Source organism: Pomacea canaliculata, linkage group LG8, assembly GCF_003073045.1.
Source record: "Pomacea canaliculata isolate SZHN2017 linkage group LG8, ASM307304v1, whole genome shotgun sequence".
NCBI lineage: Eukaryota > Metazoa > Mollusca > Gastropoda > Architaenioglossa > Ampullariidae > Pomacea > Pomacea canaliculata.
Window position 1 is genome coordinate 13,996,374 of NC_037597.1, and position 15,329 is coordinate 14,011,702.

Consider the following 15,329-nt stretch of genomic DNA (forward strand, 5'->3'; position numbering starts at 1 on the left):
GGAGAAACGGCAAGAGTTATGTGGATTGTTCAAACAATGGACTTGCTTCAGCCTTATACTCCCTTGTCGTTGTCTTCCTTCGCGTCAAAACATTGTGCTCTCCCTCCTTTCCCCTCAAACTTCTCTCCTCTTCTTCCCCATCCTCACCCCTCACCTCTCACCCCTTCCCCCCACACACCGTGTTACTTTGAAATTCGCGTTTAGTGGCCCCGCCCAGCAGTCTGTTCAGCCATTACCTCGTTCCCTCCCTCCTTCTGAATCTACTAACTACTTTCTGGGCCACCCACAACCCCTTTCCAGCCTCCTTCTGTCTCTGTCTCGTGTTCTTCCCCTGTCTTGCTCTTTTTTTTTTTTTTTTGTGGATACTGAGAAAGACGAGAAGACGGACCGCCATTTTCCATTTGTAAACCGGAAGTTTTTGTGGGTCCGTACAGTCGACACAGTCTGTCGTGGCCGTTGAGACTACAGTATGTGACGCTGGCGACATTTTTTTTTCTTCAACAGCTGATGTACACAGGAACAACGCCTTGGGGTGCTTATGAGTGTGCGAACTGTTTTCCCCCTGAAACGAAAAAATTCAAGATTGTTGAAAAGTGTGCATCGGCTCATCTTCTTACACAGGTAAGTTACGGGGATATGTAAAGGAGGAAATGTGTTCTGAGTATTTATCTTTATTGCGCATGTGCGGATATTAAAGTCCTCGTGGTGATATTTAGGGTCTTTAGACAGACGGACAAGCAGACAGAAAAGAAAGAAAAGGTCAGGAGGAAGGCGGGATTGGAGGGGTAGGAACATGAACTAACCGAAGACAGATTTTAATGATGTTTACCTACACAAAGATTGTAACCCTTGTTTGTTATTATCGGGAAAGTCTATACAAGAAAGCGATAATTATTTCTTCCTTTTTTTTTCTTCGGTATTGCGTCCCCTTGCTCGTTACCTATGCAGCAAACAGTGTATGTTCTAGTTATATTTCTTTAGGTTTACATTTGATTGATATTGAATACTAAGTTCAAGAAGGGTTTGCAGATGAGATAAAGAATAAATGGCAATGTTATTAACTCTCCAATTGATTATAATCTTGGCGCCGACAGTATAGTGTCCTCTTTATATTTGCCAAAAAAAGAATTTCTTTTCGTATCTTTCTCTCTAACAGTTCTATGCCCCTCAACTTACAAGGTAGCAAACCCAGAGACTTATTAGGGAGACAGACTAGTCCGGATTCGTTTCTTCTCGAGTCAGTTGTCCACGACGGCACATAACTCACGACGTCCCGACACACAATAGCCAGGGCAGAAAAGGGGAGACTACTCGAAAGACAAAATGAAAAATAGAGGACGGGGTAGGGGAAAAGGGCTTCCTCCACCCACTTCCCCGTGTCCTCCCGTGTGTTGGGCACATAAATAGCCGAAGGGCTGGATTAAGGGGGGCCAGTATCATTATTTTAGCATGGAAACTCGAGTCCGGACTTGAGCTCCGCGTTACTCCCTATTCAAATTACCTCGTTTGCCGATCGGTCTTTGGTTTCCGGGCTCCATTTGCCTTCAGCCAATCGTGGAGCGAGGCTGCATTCGAAAGCTGCCAGGGGATTTCGCACTACTTCTTGGTAGGACATATTTTGTATTGGTAGTTATCCACTTTTTGTATCCTGATACGTGAAAGGGGTTGAAAGGGGTGGTCGATAAGAGTTGGGAATAATTATCCATGATCAAAGGATGGTGTAAAAGTTTGATTCCTCAGTTTGGAGAGGAGAGTAGTTTTGTAAGTGTTCCGGTCCACGGTAACAATATATGCTGACGAATTTCAAAAATCACGGAATATCAAATTAGACTCTCTAGAGGTGGAAAAATCAGACACATTTCTCGTAGGACATTTTATTTAACTTGTTTAGTTTTTTTTTTCTTGTTGCCCTATTTATTGTGCTACCCTTTTTAGTCTATCCTGTATATGTCTTTCTATAATCTTGATAATTTTATCTCCAAAAAGTAAAAAAAGGAAAAAAATCCAGAAGAAAAAGAAACAGGTTAAATATTTCCTTACTTTAAGATGACATTTAACAAGCCTAACATCCATATATTTTTAGAGGCATGTATAAAATATATATAAAGCACTCATATAGAGGCACTACATGACTCACACTTTGACAGACGCGGTAATAATAGCCACTCGGTGCACATTTCGCTGCCATGGAGTACCTTATCCATATACATGGATTAGAGCCATTCAAATTGACACATAAATACCGCATACACCAATATACTTCCGCCGTTTAAGTCAGTTGGCCAGCGTTTACCTGAAACGCTATCCTACGACCCATGGGTGATCTGAGTTTCCGGAAATGAGCGTCTGAGGTAAGTAATTGGGAAATAATGGTGTAGCTTGTACAATGTTATTATAGGTCATTCTCTATTGCCTTGAATAGGGCTTCAGTGAACCGGTGCACTGGGGTTGTTCTGGTCAGAGGGGGAAGAGAGAGAGACAATGAGAGAGGAAAGAGAGATATTCAGTATTTATCGTACTCAGTGCCTGTTTCTCCATATCTTGACAAAGGAAGATTGTATCGAACTATCAATTCTAAATTTAAAAAATGTCAAAAATTCCATATAATCGGCAACGGATAACATCTGGCTGTTATCACAGCTGCTTTGTTGAAATAATGAAAAATGTCAAATACATAACGAATGGCAGCCCGCAATAATTTTTTTAAACAAACTTTTTATCAATGATCTCGTGTTCGAATCTTTAACAACCTATCTCTTCTTAATGATCTAATGATCTGGACTTAATTAACCGGATATTCCCCACTCCGATTTCGTTCTAGACTAACAAAGCGTGTAAGAGCGGTGCTTTGTTTCTGAGTGTTTTAGCTTCAAATGTTTCAAGGATGTGGCAATTCTCTCCCTTATCGGCGATCTCTAAAACAAACGCAAGAAAAACATTAGGTCCAATTAGACTAAATGGAAATGGGATGAAAGCGGTCGCTGTTGTAATTTGGAGGCAGTTGGTTTCCTTAACAGAAGCAGAGCAGTCAGTGGTAGAAAGATCTTATCTCTTATATTTGCCTCATCTTCTACACTCATTAGTCTTCGTCTGAGTGGTTAAATGTGTCTAGGTTATTATCATTCGTTTATTTAAACGAGCATATATATATATTCAATAGTAATGTGTAGTAATGATATAATATCTAAGTCAAAACAATGTTTACAGACTTCTTGTTTCTTATTTTGTTTATTCCATGATGATGTCTTTGAGACATGCCGGGTCAGGAATACAGAGGAACCATCAACAGACTCTGTTGTAAATTGTTTCCCAAATACCAGAAGTGGTTTTAGCAGTGTCAGAGCCGAGCAGAGATTGAGTTTCGTTTCAGTCCACGGAGGGTGAGTCACTCACTCGGATATATATCACTAACAGTGTTCTCTCTACGTTTACACAAACACACACGCACAGAGAGAGAGAGCCGATATGCACCGTTTGACAGCCATTGTGGCACAGTCATCTATCGAAGTGTCATCTCACTGACTGACATTTTAAACGCTGCCAGTCCCGAGGTTTTGGCTGTAATAGGAAAGTTAAGCTGCGCCCTCGTCGCTAGGTGTCCATGACCAGGAGCTTGTCCTTTTGAACTCTCCGACTTTTAATACGAATCTTATACAACAGAATGAAAACTTAGCTGGAATTTTATACAACTTACCGAAAACTTAGCTGGAAAGCGAACCAGGGCAGGTTCATGAAGTTCGTTAATTGTTTTAAACCTCATTTTTTTTAAAAGAGAAATGATAATACGCCAGCAGAAAGGATAATTATAATAGAATGTCGGGACACGTCGATGATTAAACTCTGTAATATGTAGGTAAAATAGTCTAACTCTGTGAGATATAGGTAAGGTAGCCTAACTCTGTAATAAAGCGCGAAAGACTGACGTCATCGTTGTATATATCAAGACAATTTTACTTGGAAGACTCAGAAAAGGTAGTCTCATCCGATCGCTAGAAAAACTAGCTGACTGATCAAGAGTAATTCCTTTATTCTTTCTTTTTCTATCTTTATTGCTATCTTTCTTTTTGTTTTAATATTTTAATCAGTGCATCGTGTGAAGCGATGATGGCATTGCCTGACGAGCTGAGAAATGACAAAATGACAAGACAAGGGGGACTAACCCCCTTTTTTTCAACGATGTAGAGACGAAATTAAGAAGAACTGGAAGCCAAGACATGACGGTGAGTTAGGTCATATTTCACACTGTCCACGAGTCATCTTCTTGAGGAGGAGGCTGTCTGGAAGGGCTAGAGAAACGTCACCGGAAGTGAGGGGTTGTTAACGAGTTGCCAGGCAGAATGTCGGGACGGCTTGCACATTTCACAAGGCAACTTGATGACAGCACTCTCTGGGCCAGGCTAGAAGGAGGGGCGGACATGAAGGACTAACTGCCTGCAAAATGGTGGAAGCGACAGACGGAGGGTTGCCGATCTTGCGGGATGCTGTTTATTTTACCGCGAAGATGGCATGAAAAATGGCGGCTCCAGAATTCCGACTGACGCTCTATGCGTCATTCCATAACGAAGCAGGTCTACTCCCGACTACTCGCTTCCTAGAAATATGCTGACATATATAATGTATTTCCATCTGAGTTTGTAAATTATACTATTTCTCTCACCTCAGATATCTGATTAACTGAGTATGCTTGGTGTATTCTTTTCTTATTCTTTATCGCCAATTATAAATATACAGTTATACTTGCGCGTCCACAGACGAACATACTTTCACACACAGGTACACACCCGCACTGGCATACACATGGATGCCCACACACACTCCCTCTCTCTCATAATTGTCTTGTTTTATGTGATATGCGACGAATAGTTGAGTTAATACTTAAGAAAATAAATCATTGAATAATCACATCTTGGAAACTTCTCTTTTTGTGATGTCTTTATGATAACAGTCTACCGTAGTCACTGCAAAAAAAAAAAGGAAAACAAACCATTATGTCGTTAGTTTTCTCATTCGCAAAGCAATATCAACTGATACGCTTTAAAAATGTATCTGGACTCCAGCCTTCTGGCAAAGATGTCTCGCGCTTCACTGTTCCACAGTCCAGTCGGAGCTAATTTATTTATGATTCGTAATTAGGGCGTTGTTAGTGAATTGTTCTTTGAAACCCAGTCTTGATTATGGTGTCATGTGAACTTTGTACAATTTAGAGGATAATATCAGCATTCCATCACATTTGAAAGTGTGTACAAAGCGCACGCAAGCTTCTACCAAAGACAAACGACCTTTGAGCTTTTACTTCTGGACTCACCGGCCTGGTCTGAGTTTTGAGTCTGATGGAACTGTGTCAGCAAGCCATGGGCTTCCGCTGCTTGTCACTCCACGCTTGCACGAAACCTTAGTGGACTTTTTTGTCTGCGTTGGTAATTCGATAGTCTTCTTCTGTTTCCCGTTCATTGCTCTGTTTGCTTGCATTGAAATGCCAAGCGCCAGGAGGACAAAAGGTAGCCTGTTGAAACCTCGGCGAACCCCAGGTTCTTTTTTTTTCCAGACAAGCCTAGTACAAGCACATTGAGGCAAGAAGTCAGAATCCGCGACAGTGTCTTGGGTTTTGAAGGGAAAGCGATGTCCCTTGTGTTCAAATCCTTGTTGATGTCCTCACTAGAGCGTATTAACAACTGTCAGTGTCCTTTTCAGGTGTGTACCGTGTCACTTTGCGATGAAGAGTATAGTCTGGAGATTCCATTCCTTGCCATTAATCATTAGGTTTTAGGTGTTAAAGCCAGGCTATTGTAGCTATTATCTGACTTCATCCTTCTTCTGTCTCTGTCTGGCGCTGTCTGGCTTGCTCATTTATTACCTTTCTGAACTGTGAACGCTTCTGGTTTTCTCGGCAGGATGATAGCACCACGTGATAGGTGATAATAACAATCTGGGGACTGAAAACAAATATAATTGATTGCATCTGTCAGAGCAAGGGTGAAACCTATGCATTGACATCCTTTGGCTTAAGCCAACACACCTTTCAAAAAGTCCCACCAAGCATTAAATAAATAAATAAATAAATAAATAAATAAAAGAAGTCTTTTGCCATGATGTATAACTTAAATTCTGTTTTTGCTGCTGCTGTTACTGGCCACTGTAATTTTTTCTTTGACTTTACGGCTTTCTGTTACGAATTTTATGATGTCTGTGATTAACTTTTGGAGAGGAAGGCAGGATAGAAAAACTTTATTAATCGCAGAGTTTTTTTTTCAGACGAAAAGAAAAAAGTATTTTTCCTAAATTTGCCATACATGCTTGAGTTACGCTGCAAACTTGCTAAGAAGGCAAGTGCCCGGATTAGATTACCATTTCTGATTGGTTGATTACTCCGAGTGTCTGGCTGTCTGAAGTTTGGGAAACGTCTTGCCATAGAGCCTGGCCTTTCCGAACACAGATGGCTGAATGGTGAGATAGGGGAGGATAACTGATGAAGCAACACTGGAAATCAGTTGGTCATTGAACTGGAAGAGGTATCCTACTATATCTTTGGTCTACTGCTTCCACAGCGCTGGCGACTTCCTCTCCAGAAGCAGCCATGTGCGATCAAATATCACGTGATTTAGCTCCACTGAAGTTAGATACATAGTGACTACATCCGAATGGTGCGTGCCAAGGTGCAGTGCGTGCCATTGGAAACCCACTTGCTAAAGAAAACAACCAAAAAAATTAAGGACACTAGCAACATATTCAGGATGTCAAGAAGAGAGATCACTGTAAATCAGAAAAGTATCATTAACGACACTGCTTCTTCTCAGTGCACTTCAAAACTGAGAAAACACACTTTTACAAATTCTCTGTATATTTTCGCTTTTATCTTACTTTTTCTTTTGATTTTTTTTTCTGAGTTGCTGTTCTTTCTTCTCTCTTTGCCTGGTACGTGGACTATCGTTTGATGTTTAGCCAACAGTGAAGTTCACTGACAGCTGGCTGACTCTTCACTTGGACCTAATCTCACCCCATTGCCTTATCCTTATCTAACCCACCATCATACCAGACACCTACCCAACTGCAGAGACTGATGCAGCACCTTGCTTACCTGCAAGCAGTTGGAGACACGCATTTGATAACCTTTCACACGCTACGTGACTACCTGCATGCTACAGATACAAGTCATCGTTTGTCATCGTCGTCCAGTCGATGACTCGTCCTTTAGTGGAAAACCTCACTTGCAGATAACTGACTCTCTTCTCTTCGTATTATCAACATAGGCTCCTGATGTCAACAATCTCCTCACTTATCATTCGTCTACTAAGTTAATATAATGCTCTAATAATTTTATAATTTAGGTATAATAATTTGGTTCTTTAATTAATACTAAAAAATATGTCACTGATGGCACCATCCGAATCCTGTCTTTTTTTTTTTTGTTTTTGTCAGATTTAATGTCTAATCTTACATTTTAATTTAATCTGCTCTTGTACTCACGAGCAATTACTTCAATCTTTAAAGTTTAAAAAAACTGCAAAATATTATTATTCAACTCATTGCATCAACCTTTTGAGAAATTGTGCTTTACACATCCTCAGCTTCATAAAGATGTTTTGACTACACGGTCCAGCAAATAAACGAACACAATACGCTGACAAGAAATGAGGGGAATATAGAAATTCGGGTGGACAGGCCAACTCTGAGAAAATCCCAAACATAAATGATTTCATTCACCACACTTTGTGTACGAGGAAATCGCCATCGCTTTTAGCTCCTTTGAAGGTAACATCTCACATTGGAAATGATAATGGCCGTGGCAGTAGAAGAGGGAAGCAAAGAGTCTCTCTGACCGCTGGTTAGAATAAGATGGCGCCATCCGGACATCTTGGTGTTTGTTTTTGGACAACATGGCTGCAGCGACTGGTGGTCTGTGTACTCCTTACTTTAATATCACTTGTGCGATCACCGTCGCAAGTTCGCCCTTGCTGATGACTTTTGTTTCCATGCTTGATAAGCTGGTTTGTCGTTCTCGATCGATGACAAGCCGATTACGTCATGGCCACGTAGAAGAACGTACACTGACATCCTGTCTGCTGACACGGACACTCGGCTTGACTTTGTCCCACAGCAAGACTCACCTAAACCTGTACCACTCACACCTAGCCACGAACCCGTCAGATAAGCTATTCACATGTCCATGTTATCTGTCCGCTGTATTGATTGTCCATCTAGGAGTCAAGCCTGGAGTCGCAGGTTACAACGGTAGGGAGTTGGGATGTGCTGCAGATTGAAACTCTCTAATGACTTCTGGCTTTATCTTCTGACATATCTTCTTGACATAACTTTATTTACAAAAAATCTTGCTACACTACTTCACTCCTGGCCATGAAAGGTGTTCTCGCGAGAGTTGGTTTTAGTCCTACTCATGGTGTCTTTTCTTCTGCATTCAATCATTGTTTTTGTTTTTTTGTGTGTGTGGAATGGGAGTTTTTATTTGTATATCGAAATACAATTTATTCATGTTTTAACCCAGTAACATTTATGTACCTGTTCATAATGAGTTTCCCCGTTCCTTCTGATATCCAAAAATCATGGTATTAAAAATAAAAAGAAATCAAAAAGTAATCAAAATTGCCATCGATTTGATACTACATTATGCACTCTATGTTAAATACACGCTGATTGTTTCTCACAAAGCCACACAGGAAGGGTGAGGGATGGGTGGGTAGCGAAAGAAGTTACCCCCAAAAAAAGACAATTTTTTAAAATCACATTTTTTGCTACCCAATTTCAGCAGATGAGTGTGGCTTTGTTTTTAGGACGATTGAATTGATTCGGTGAATTTCGTACAAAGTAACAGTTGCGGCAGACCACTCTGGAATTAATCACAGCAATTGCAGACAGCTGCCAGAGTGATGCGCCATCCCCACGCAATCCAAAGCCAGGAACCTTCTGGAATCGTCTGTAGAGGGAAGACACGGCGAGCTAGACAGGATTGGATTTAAAGCACTTGTTCAGACCAAGAAACCGTACACTGGTGTTTTTCTGGATGCAGTTTTCTCCCTCTTAGACCTCAGAGGGATGTTGACTGTTGACAGAGCGAACGACACACAAGAGGTCATCAAAAGAAAAAGCCTTCTGCTCAACATCAGCGAGGAAGAGAGGAAGACGATAGCAGTCACAAACACCTTTTGCGGGATTAAGCAAACGTCTTTTCTTTCCTTCTTTTTCTTTGTTTATCATCAACAAGAGCGTGTCTGTTGCTGCCGTAAAGATGTTACTGCCGGTACCTGCATCGCAGCTGTTGTGGCCCTGATTTATTGCACGGCGGCGCATCCTCTGATTTGTGTGTGCGTACCCGGGGTGAGGTTTGTCCCTGAATTCAAGTGCACGAAGGACCAGTCATAAATAACACAATTCGCAAGTCGCCAAGGCTGCGAGGCAATTCTCTTTTATAGTTATTTTGACAGTCATGAGCACAATCATTGTCTTGCAAATTCCTCATGCTTAGTACAAAAAAAAAACAACTTTCAAGCAAGCTTCAAGAACGACATTCTCATAAATCTCTCTGCACCGATTCTAGTGACTACATTTTGACATAAAAAATTAATTATATAATTTTTAGGTCCTTGAGCATTACAAAATTAGAAAATATCTGTTTCTCTATATATATATATGTGATGGGTGAGTGGGTGGGTAAACATCCAGCCTCTCTCGGGTTACATTACAAGAGTTAAGTTGTTTTACTACAAAAAAATAATCCGTGCAAACAAAATTTCTGTCTCATGGTCAACAAACTTTTTTTAAAATGCAGAAACAAATATCACTTTCTCTTTCTTTCTCTCTCTCACCATCGTGTGTAGGTCTAGTTATAGACAACACATTCTGAGCAATTTGTGCCAAAGGAATTTTAAAAAACCGGGGGATGGAGGAAGAACCAGTTGATAAAGTGTCCTGTTTCTGTTGCCTGAGCTGCCAACACCCGTTTGACATTTCCCAATCTGTTGATGGTGTTCTCCTCCACAGGACCCGCTTTAATCCTCCATACCTCTAGACACAGTGATTTCCTTGTGTGAGAGGCTCTTCATGCGAGAAGAACACCGAGATGCTGCGTACCCAACGGAGAGATGGCGAGACATCCTGCCGCCTCTCTCTCGCTCACCAGTCCTACAGAACTTTCTCTTGAACGATGCAAATAATCTACAATCGTGCGCTGGGCCTCATTTGTCACCCCCGTGTCCGACTTCAATTTCGCTTGGACATTTTTAAATATATTTATTCGGGTTTCTTTTTTTTAATTTCTCCTTCTACTTTACTATAGTTACTCGTTAATATTCGTAGTAGTTCTGTAAATACTGTCTACATCATTTGAAATAAGGTCTATACTTCTAAAGCTTGACTCCCACGTGAAATTTATCATTACTGGTCCCCACAGTGAGTACGATCTATCTTGGTCATGATGCTGCTCGTTCCCATTATTATTATTATTATTATTATTATTATTATTATTATTATTATTATTATTATTATTATTATTATTATTTCGTAACTACACCGCATGTGAAAGAGTGGTTCTAGTATTGCGGCTGTTAACTCTACAACCCCTTATGAAATATGAACATGCCTATAACTTTTCTCTATTTCTCCTGTAACTATACCTCATCTTTGTTTCTCTTAGTCTTGCTTTGCTCTTCAGAAGGTCGCGAGACCATAGTGAAACCTGCATGGTCGTTTGCTGGCGAGGCACGCTCTTCCCAAAGTAATCAGAGAGAAGGTGGAGAGCCGAGGGGTAAACCACATCATCGGAAGATGCAAGGTGAGGAGGGAGCAGACAGTTCATTGGTCGCGAGAGATGCTGGTCCAAGCAGGCGGAGGAGGGACAAGATTACGTCTGCAACACTCTGTTTATCAGCCCAGCCTCTGGAGATGGCAATCTACCCTCGCTCTTAGCAAAGTCCGCCAACTCACCACGGATCCCAAATGGAGCGTGTTTCATATCATTTTCAGCGAGTAAATGTCGCCTGCGGGGTACGAGGCATCCCACTTGAAAGGTTTCTGATGCGGAATCTAAATGCTAAGCGAGCATTCAAGCACAAACAAGCTGTTGACATGTAAATAACGGCCGGCACTGTTTCCTTCGCGAAGCGCCAAGAATGGGGTCTTTGATAAGGGCAAGCGACTTCAGCGCCGTGCGTATTATTGCTGCCGTGTATCCTACTGTCAGGAAATTAAGTCTCTGCTTCATGTCTGAGAGGAACCGAGCCTGCTGGATGAAGTTACTGTTGACAAGTGATTCTGTTGTTTCATTGGCTGGAGAAGAAAAGTTCAAAGGTGTCGCGAGTCGGCAGGTCTCGTCGTTGCCGGCAATGGCCACATTCGCTCGCTCGACTGGTTGCTTACTTGTTGATTCCCTAATCTTTTCGAGGGCGTTAGTCGATATATTTATTGAATATTTTATTCAGTTTCTTTATTTAGGTGCAGGATCCTTTAATAACAAGCGTTATTTAGACTGAGAAGCAAGATTCCTAGCTTAGCTTTTTCTGTTTATTTTACTGCAGATTAAGAAAACACTTTCAGACGAATCACACATCATCATAAGAAAATGTGTATAGTACATTTTTTTACCCAGTTCTTAATGTCCTCGAATAAATGTGGGTTTTCTTTGTTTTTCTAACTGGGTCTTATACGTAGTCTCGGACGAATATCACTTTAAATTATTTCCTACTTTTGTCTTCAGAATTGGGACACCACTAATATATATCAGGAGTGAGCCACAATCTAAGCTTTCTTTTATTAGAATTCTTTTCTTAGACAGTGTTTTCTTTCCCCAAAGGCAGGGAGGATGAGATCGACGCCGCTATCAAATAGAAATGGCCTCCAGAAAAATGTGATCTCTAACACTTTACTCCCTCAAGATTTTAAAGCCACGGAACTACCTTCTACTGCACCTTATACCCAACGGCTTTATGGCGTGGACAGTCCTGAAGAATGTATCATTGTCTCTTTTTGCTCAACTATCTCATAACGACACAATTCAAAATTTCTCTCGGGAAACATCGAGACCTCGTTGTAAGATAGCGGTGAGATGAAATAAATGCTTACATCCTGCCTAAAGACGCAGGAATATTCCCACCCAAGCCCACCTCTCCTTTCATGCTGTGTACCTTCTTTGTTCTTCTGTGGTATGACTGTTTAGTCTTCTTAAACGACAGATGAAGATGTGAGAATTCTTCTATTCTAAGTGCAGGAGTTCACTACATGTCAGTTAAACTGATATTGCACATTCACAGAAAAGGAACTTTCGGGAATCGCCACTATTTGTGATTACGATCATTCTTGAAGGATATAAAAAAATTACACGAGTCTTTACTTTTTTGCACTGAAATTAGAACAATTTTTTCCACTCGGATTGTTTCATAGTCAATGGGCTTAACCAGCGTGTACCCATGCCATGACCATGGAGGGCATAACCGTTCCGCCGTTTGAACTTTGAGGACAAACTGGTCGTTTAACTTCCGAAAACGCGTGCGATCCTGCATTTAAATTATCTTCTAGGAGGTTTTCTAAATCTCACACTTCCCAATGATAATGCGAGCGCTGTTTTGTCCGGAAAAAAACACGTTTTCATGTCTTGTTTCACACTTTTCATTCCCACGCCATCTGGCTAGCGACGGGTCAGGTGTTCAGATCGTCCTTGGCTATGCATCGCTTATCTAGAAGAGATGCCCGTTGACAGGCAAGGGGCCGGGTTCACAGTAGGTGATGCCAGTTCACAGTGTGTTCACAGTACGTGGTCACTTGCCGTGAGCTGGGTGGCTAAAGTCTAGCTGTAAGCTAAACTGCTTACATATCATTGCGGTGTGCAATCATCCCACATCATCGTTGATGTAGCTGAAACTGATGAATCAGCGTAAATAGAGTTAGCAAAGCATATAGTATTGCTACATTGGCCGTTGATTCTATTCTTCCGTGGTAAATAAAAAATAACGGATATTTAAATATTCTGAGATTTATTTCCCACTGTCCCACCCAAAATCTTTCATAGGCACACCTCAGCTCATCATCATCTTTCTCAAACTATTCCGTCCATCATCATCGTCATTACAGTCGCCATTATTATTAGACTCATCACTGGTTCATTTTAATTTTGAATAATGGAGAAGTTCTAAAAGTAGCACCCTCGTTCAGCTTCCAGTGGAAGGAACGTTTGAACCAGTTTCCAGGAGGCTGTCTTACTTGGCTCATGCGTGCTTAATCGTTCTCAAGAACTCCAAATCGTTCCTACCTGGCATGCCCACTTCTGTTGTTTTGTACCCGGAACAAAAATGAGCTTATCCACAATTCTGTGCTGATGCTTTTCTCAACCACTTGCACCACACGTTGTGCAAACCTGGATAAAAGTTCTTCGTGTATCAACGACTTGCGAGCCTTTTATCTTAGAAGAGTCAAGACGATAATATTTAAGGGTAAAATTTTACTGTGGAATTCATCATGAGACCTGGCTTTTTTTCCCCCGATTTGCGACGTGGTTATGTTACTATTAAACTACTATTGAGTGAAAACAAATATCTACATATTTTGATATTTTTTTCTGTCTGCTTTAAACATGTCCTTTTTTTAAGTCACCTTTAGGGAGAAATTTTTTTTCTTTTCTTTTTTGTTATCATCGGGTTGATTGTCTTCGCGTTCTCTCTCTGTCATACCTTCATAGGAAGAAGTCAGTCCATACCAGATTTTAGTCCATTAGCTCAATCATACAAAATCAGTAAATTCTACCACTTGTCTCGAGCGTGCGAGGATGTGTTCGTTCCCCTTCTCTGGAGTGGGCGAGGTTATGTCTCTTACTTACCCCTCGAGTGGGCGTCGTCATAAGAAGGATGCTTTTTGTCTGCGAGGGGAGGCCACCCAAGTCGGTCAGGCTTGCCTCCCTGCTGGATCCCGATATCTGTGATTACTTGGTCTAACTTTACCTATGTTTATTTTTCTTTTTATCAAACGCCGGAGTAATTTTGTTTTTTATGTTGTTTTTTTTAAATGTACCCCTGAAAGTTTCTGATGGAACATCTTCGTGTTGGATACGATCCACATGTTCATAGGATGTCCTCGCATGCGTCTGTCTGAATTTGTGTGTTCATTGTTCATCCTAGTCTGTATCATATTTTGTGCTTCAACCTGGGCTCAGTTGCACATTTCTTGAAAATATATAAAAGACCTTAAAACAATTTGAGAAAAACATTTATAAATCTGCTTTTAAGGTTTGGACGTGTTAAACAACTAAGTCTTGTATCTGTGCATCTGTACTTGGCCATCACCTGCAATTTGAATCAACCTTCCACTGAACTGCGCATGTGCACTTAAACTGAGATAAAGCAATATCTGCATCAGAATACAACCCGGACTCACTCCAAACTCCGTTTTCTAATTTCCTAGAACTGAAATGAAAGCTTCGTAGTAATTTAAAGTTATTTCGGATTTTTCTTTGAAGTGCTCCTCACCCTGTTTTAAACAAGTTGAACAAAAGTTGTTATTTATTATCGCAAAAACAGAAAAGGACACAAAACTTTTGTCCTGAAACTATTGTTGTCGGTAACTGGTCGATGGCCAAGTGTATGTCAGTTAAAGTTATTTATTTTTTCCGACAGCTGTGAATATCCTTATCCACCATTACCGCTTTCATTGTTACAGCCTTGAAACATCGTGTATACCCTGTCGAACACACTTTAACAGTATTGCTGTCCTCGCCTGCAAATAATAGCCTGCGATTTGTGTATTTTCTGACTCCACCATTTCATCTGATAGTCAGTGTTGCGCGAAATGCTCGAATGTTTTAGCACACAATGAAACGTGATAAAATATGAAGTGTGATAAAATATTATGAACAATTATACACTACGGGCCGAGGTACGAACACCGCTCCCTGGAGGCTGAGAGCTACAAACGGCGATTACAATGTCAGATGACACTCTGCTCTTTCATTATCTATTAGATTGCTGAAATGATGTTCCTTCGTTGATGGCCATATACGGCTGTAGTGTGCCTGAATGTAAAGCTGTATATGATTAGTTAAGTATTTAATAATATACGTTTAAGCTGTTTGGTGGGTAGGGTCGGGTGGATCGGTTGGAGGATGGGATGATGAGTGCATCACATACGAATAGGTGTCTGCAAGTGTGTTAGTGGTGTAGAAAATTACATTTTTAATCATATACGAATGATGGTGTAAGTTTGTGTCTCTGTGTGCGTGCTTTGCCCTCTTGTATGTATGTGACAGCCCTCTTGTATTCATGGACCTCTAGACGTGGGATGTCCTGGTGACACGAATGACAGATGAAGTGCGAAAAGAAGATCCCGATATAAGCAGG

General features: G+C 40.9%; 1 protein-coding gene across 3 annotated transcripts in view; it reads left to right on the forward strand.

Moving 5' to 3' along the window:
* The first annotated feature begins 463 nt into the window (after positions 1 to 463).
* Positions 464 to 15,329, forward strand: part of LOC112571301 (homeobox protein six1a-like) — a 112,230-nt gene continuing 97,364 nt past the window's right edge. The window contains exon 1 of one of the 3 annotated variants that reach the window (XM_025250195.1): positions 464 to 621. The gene's annotated coding sequence lies outside the window, so the exon portion shown is untranslated. Of the gene's footprint in view, positions 622 to 1,529; positions 1,607 to 2,011; positions 2,352 to 15,329 lie in introns of those variants that run through there. The other 2 variants (XM_025250193.1, XM_025250196.1) reach the window with 2 other exon arrangements.